The following is a 5,902-nucleotide window of genomic DNA, read 5'->3' as shown; positions in this document are numbered from 1 at the left end:
CCACCGTTGTCGGGCTCTCTGCTCTCCGTGTGAGGGATGGTGGGGCTCTTTCCAAACTAGAGCAAAGGACGTACGGCAGGGAGATGGACAAAACCTGGAGGGGAGGCAGTCTGAAGGAACAGAAGGGCACCTGCGGCTTGATGGCAAGACTGGGCAAAATGGAACGCTCTACTACGCACTTCACGTCCCGCAGCGGCCTACACGTAAACGTGGCACTTTCAGCGCATCGGGAGAGGGAACGGGGGCTAAAGCGGGAAAAAACAGAGAACATTAGTCACAACTGATTCTAGGAACTATCCTGTCACGTGGAGAGAACCAGGCTGGAAATCAAAAGACCGAGGTTTGATTGCTCCTCTGTAGCTACTCTGCAAGGAGTCACATGATCTTCCAGAGTTCCCGTGTCCCTTTAAACAAAGAAAAAATAGCACTAGCCTCAATAGACGAGACTAGACTAGACTCAACAGACTGAGAGATTTAATGATGAACACGGGAGCGCACGATATAGAACGTATGGCAAATGCGTGGCAGCTTCGGGAGAGAGAACCTCGCCCGCCAAAGGCTAAAGCTGAGCACCGGTGTGCAAAGCGGCCCCTGGGCCAGCAGCTCTGGGGCCTCCTGCCTCTCTGCTGTCATGCCCTCCTGTGCCCACAGCACCGGCCCCGCGGGCTACCTTCCTGGTTCTCCGCTCGGCTCTCCAGCTGCCACCTAAAGCTCTGCACACTGCGTCTTCGAGCTTGGACGTGTGGGTGCAGAGTAGGGGACCCTGCCTGTGAAGCGGTTCTCAGACCGTTTTGTTCCGCCCGGCAGATGCCCCTCTGCACAGATACGCCCCATATCTCATCACTCATGGTTTCGTGGGAACTGCAAATCCTGTGATCTAAAACTTTAGTGTTTTCCAGCACAAAGTCTGATGCGATGAACGCCTCTCAAGTCGCCTGTCTCAAAACCCTGCCTGTTCATACACATGGCAGCTCAGATTCCTGAATTAACAACTTGACAGTCTTACTACCCTGAGATAAGGAAGGGACGGCCAGTGTAAACAGAGATGGTTCAAGTTACAAACAGAATATACATGTGTGCATATTCAAAACCAAGCTTAGCCACTGCAACAGAAACTACCAAGCAGGAGGTAGGCTGTCACGGATACGGCAAATTTGAATTCAGCACTCTAAAGGCTTTATGGAATGTTTCACATGTAACCTGAACGTGGATAAAACGATTAAAAACTCGACACCTGTAAGGTTTGAGTAAAAAGTTTTATTGATCAAGAAAAAAAACATCTAGAATTTGTGTTGACATATAAAATTCACTTACTTTAAAATGAGGCAGATGACCAACTTAAAGCATCACAGTTCTTCAGCATAGTGAAGTTTTGTTTAAACATGGTTCTTCTAGGAGAAGAAAAAATAAGTCTAGAACAGAACCAAACGAAATATTTTTTTTTCTGTAAAATATTCCAGTTCCTAAATTACCATGAATAATCTGCTGAAACCAAATTTCAACGGGGGCAGGATTTACCTCAAGGCCATGTTCAGCTGCAACCTGCTGATATATCTGTTAAAAAACAAAACAAAAAACAAAACGGATTTTTAAAAAGTCAGAATATCGTAGCCACAATCCCTGACACTGCAGATAAAACAAAAGATACCAATCTGTTCTTTTCCTAGCTTTACCTATATTACTTTCTAACTCTTGAGTAGGTTATTAACATAAGTTTTGGCTTCCCTCAACAAAGGGGAGACTATGTAAAATAACCACAGAATCTTAGTGTAAACTAACATGGGCTTAGTAATTCAGAATAATCAGAATTTAAGGCACCCTTAGATGGGACTGGAAAGTTGGTCAGAGACACTGGTTTCCGATAAAATGAAATTGCCTTTTATTTGGAAAAGTGCGTTTAATGGACTTCCTGCTGATTCAGACGATGATAAGCAATCATTGCTTGTACACACCCGATAAAATCTTTCTGAAGCACAAGCGTGGTGACCAGTATAAAGCAGAGTGATTGCATGGGCAATGAGGCCTTTTCCTTAATGCTTCTCATCCTCTCAATATTTGTCAGAATCATAACCTTACACGGCTCACACTGGCAGCTGCCCGCAGCACAATTCACCATGACATGGCATTCTGTAAATGAGATCCGCTCGTCTCTGTCCAAGGAGGCTTAGCTACCAGAGAACCTGCTGGACCCTCCGAAGGCTGCACTACAGGAAAGGTCCCGTCCTCCGCTTTCCTGAACAACTTCTCCAATTTCCAACCACCTTCCTATCAGTTAGTACAGGAAGAGTCTTGTGGGTTCACTGCCTTTTCCCACCCTTTCTAATCTCTCAATTTACTGTTCCTATTTTCCACAGCAAGACCACACTATGCGTATAAATGCTGTTGGTAGATAAGTAGGTCTTGAATTTGTTTTGTAAACAAGACCTGTTCTATCTACCTTTTCATTTAGGAGGCTAACAGCAGAGTCGGCTTGACTTCAAGGACTCTATTTTCTTAGTCTCCAGAAGACCAAGTCCAGCCTTTGAAACACTGTCCTCCAGCACGTCAAGACACGAAAGGAATGCTAGTTGATTACTTTTAGATAACCATCTACTTTTCGAGTGTTCACAGACTGGAACGCTAACGTACACGTGCTTCACTGCAATCCATGGTTAAGGAATCTAAATGCAAGATGAGAGTTCAGGATTTGCGAAGAAGATTCCGGCCAGTCAGCACCTTCTCCGTCAGCAAGTCTCCTAGAAGAAGCGTGATGATGAGCTGGGCACGATGGATGCCCCGACTTAGTAATTACTTTAGAGCTGCTAGCGCACAGGCGCTAGTTCTTGGCACGCCTGTCGCGTCTTCCACTTCACTGCTTGTCTTCTGCTAGTCCCAGTCCCAGAAAAAAATTAAGCCCGATTCACCGATTGATTGCTTTTTCGTCATTCTCCCCAGACTTTGACAGAATCAGGTTTTTCTGCCTAGTTCCACCTTCATCGGATCCTAGTGGAATTAAACTATCATTGATTTGAATTACAATTCAGCTACCCAGCTTGCAGGTCAAACAACATGCGGTCACTCAGTTATAGCCAACAAAAATGCTTTTGTAGTATGAACTTGGGTTCTGATTTTGCTGCCTCCCCCATGCTCATTCCTAGGCCTAGAGGTGGGCTTAAGAGAGGCCCCTAAATTCGAAAAGACTGGATTAGAGACAAGAATATAATCCATTCACTGGGAAAGCAATCAATCAACAAAATTGAGGTTTCCCAGCTGTGCATTTTAACAAAGCAGGAACGCAGTTTTTAGAGATGGATTTCCTGAGTACAATCATTATTTCTTGGTAAACCTGTCCTATTGCTCTGCCACTCAGAAAGATGCCTCCCCTCTGACGTCTTTTCTATCCTCGACATCCATCTAATTAAGGGGAAGAAGGACAGGGAGAGAGAAGGAAAACAAGAGGAGCACTATCCTCAGAAGGACAGACCTCTGAAGAAAGGCAGAAGACACCTGACCCTGTCTTCTGTGTAATTCACAATTTGTAAACAAGCCACAGGTCACAGACCCCTAGGTACCTGGAATGGACCTACCCTTTCTTGTCCTCCTAATGCCTGTATAGCTCAAAAGTCACTTCCCGGAAGCACTTAATTCCCGCCCCTCCCCAGCCGAGTTAAGTTGCACACACTCACCTCTTCTTGAATACTTAAGTGGCACACTGACCATTGACCTGTGTCTGCTCCACTTAACTGTATGCAAACCAAAGGGAGGAACTGTATCTTCATAATCTCTGATCAGATCATGGAAGCAAAGGCATTCTGCTTTCAAACGCTCACATCCCTGAAAAGAGATAAGAGGCATCGAATTGTCGTCCAAATTAAAAGAAAATTTCTTCATCAGAAAGCAAAGCACTTCCATGGGGCGCCCGAGTGGCTCGGTCGGTTAAGCGTCTGACTTTGGTTTCAGCTTAGGTCACGATCTCACTCACGGTTGGGCTCCACCCTCGCATGGAACCTGCTTAGGATTCTCTCTCTCTCTCCCTCCTTCTGCCCCTCCTGCCGACCCTCTTGCTCTCGTGCTCACTCGCTCTCTCCCTCAAAAGAAAAAAAAAGCAAAGCACTTTCAAATTGTGTGTCGAGCGGGGAGAGGGAGATAAAAAATAGCGAGTGATTCTCAGCCTTTCTTCTGTCCCCAAACACTTGAGAGATCTACCAAAGAACCCTGTTAGTAACAGTGACTTCTAACTTGGGAGGAGTGGGAGGGGTTTATGGGAATCTGAGGAAGATGTATGTGGTTTAGCACGTTTCCTTCCTATCCCTGCAAGAGATCTTTAACACATTTAATATTTATTATAGTTTTGATGATTCGAGAGAGAGCCCAGAGTGTACAACATACATATTTTAAATGTTCTCAAACATCAATCTGGTTTATATGTTTGGAGGCTGATGAGTGGAAGTTACCCCTTGGCCCTGATAGCACGTCACACCATGACTCTCTGCTGGTCTTAGAATCTAGGACTTTCATGGAGGAAATCGTATGCTGTAAAGGTAATGACAAACTCAGGTGATACCTGAGAAGAAGACCACAGGTGATACCTTCTCAAATGTCAAGTGTCTTTAAAAAGTCATTTTATGGGAGAGGCTTCCTCACCCCACCCCCCAAAATTTTACCCAAATTTCCATATCAGATGTAGGGGAAAATACTACATATATGGAGGTGCCTGTTGTTCTTGAAATCTCATCCTTTCCTAAACAGTTTATAGAATTTTCAGAGCCTAGGCTTCATTATTTAAAAAAAAAAAATATGTTCCCAGCCCTTCAAAGAACCTCAAGCCAATCTCCCCCAAATAACCATCTATAACTACCTACCAAGGATTTCTGTAAAGTATAAGGCATTTTAAACACCTACTCATGGAGCAATAATAATGAATTCAATAGTGGGTCCGTTTCTGTGCAGTTACTATTCCACTGAAAAGTCTCGAGTTCTAGAAGTGAGATGTGTAGCCTGCTGTGGTCACTGATGGAAGCAGGAGTTAAATGGTCAAGAGGAGTGAGTGAAACAGAAACTGCCTACAGGGGCGCCTGCGTGCCTCAGTAGGTTGAGCCGCCGACTTGGGCTCAGGTTACGATCTCACCGGCTGGTGAGTTCAAACCCGGTGTCAGCCTCTGTGTTGACAGCTGGGAGTTGGGAGCCTGTTTAGGATTCTGTGTCTTTGTGTCTCTGCCCCTCCCCCACTCACACTCACTCTCTCAAGAACATTAAAAAATTTTTAATAAAAAATAATAAAACGTAAATAAATGACACATTTCTAATTCCTGACTTTCAACCTGTCTCCTCTCACTATGCTTCCATTAAAAACTGAACCGTGGGGGATGACCCAGATGGCTGTCCCTCCTCCGACTCCCAATGACTTGGCTGGCAGATTCAGGAAGCTTGAAAATCACCCGCCTGTGTATATGTTTTCAAATTAATGCAACAGGTGCTGCTGCCTCAAGCAGGAGTCACCGATTCAGAGGGCCTGGTTATGCACAGGCCCCGGAGTCACATCCCTTAAGGGACCACTTATGTTAAATTCACCTCCTGAATTGTTTTTCCTTAAACATTACTTCTCCCTTCCACATATATTCCCCACCGCACCTCCGTGAACTACCAGGCTTGTCTTTTTAGACGGGGTCGAAAAAGCTGAGCAAGAGTTAGGTATGAGACGTATATGTGGTTGGGTGACGAGGACCCTCGCGACAGATACGCCGACCTCTCACCTCTACTCCGGTTCCCCGCCATACTCCCCGAAACCCGACACGCCAGCCAGCCTGCCCACTAGGACGATATCGTCGCCCGCCCCGCGGGTGGCCCGAGATCAGCCTTGCTCTACGCCACAACCGCACCCGGCCCTCCCGGACGCGACCCCGACAGCAACTGCACTCTCCTT

The 5,902-nt window shown here is 45.8% G+C and overlaps 1 long non-coding RNA gene and 1 other non-coding gene across 3 annotated transcripts; both read right to left on the bottom strand.

Moving 5' to 3' along the window:
- Positions 1-1,237: 1,237 nt before the first annotated feature.
- Positions 1,238-5,890, bottom strand: LOC125910758 (uncharacterized). 2 transcript variants are annotated; one of them, XR_007454156.1, is made up of 4 exons: positions 5,733-5,890; positions 3,666-3,813; positions 2,629-2,735; positions 1,238-1,554 (listed from the first exon to the last, which is right to left on the bottom strand). It is a non-coding gene; the product is annotated as an uncharacterized LOC125910758 (long non-coding RNA). The 2 variants fall into 2 exon arrangements; XR_007454155.1 differs by lacking the exon at positions 2,629-2,735 and having other exon boundaries at positions 5,733-5,882.
- Positions 2,378-2,504, bottom strand: LOC125910866 (small Cajal body-specific RNA 15). The gene has a single exon (XR_007454199.1). It is a non-coding gene; the product is annotated as a small Cajal body-specific RNA 15 (non-coding RNA).
- Positions 5,891-5,902: the final 12 nt, after the last annotated feature.

Source organism: Panthera uncia (assembly GCF_023721935.1).
Source record: "Panthera uncia isolate 11264 chromosome B3 unlocalized genomic scaffold, Puncia_PCG_1.0 HiC_scaffold_2, whole genome shotgun sequence".
NCBI lineage: Eukaryota > Metazoa > Chordata > Mammalia > Carnivora > Felidae > Panthera > Panthera uncia.
This window is presented reverse-complemented; position numbering and strand designations above follow the sequence as displayed.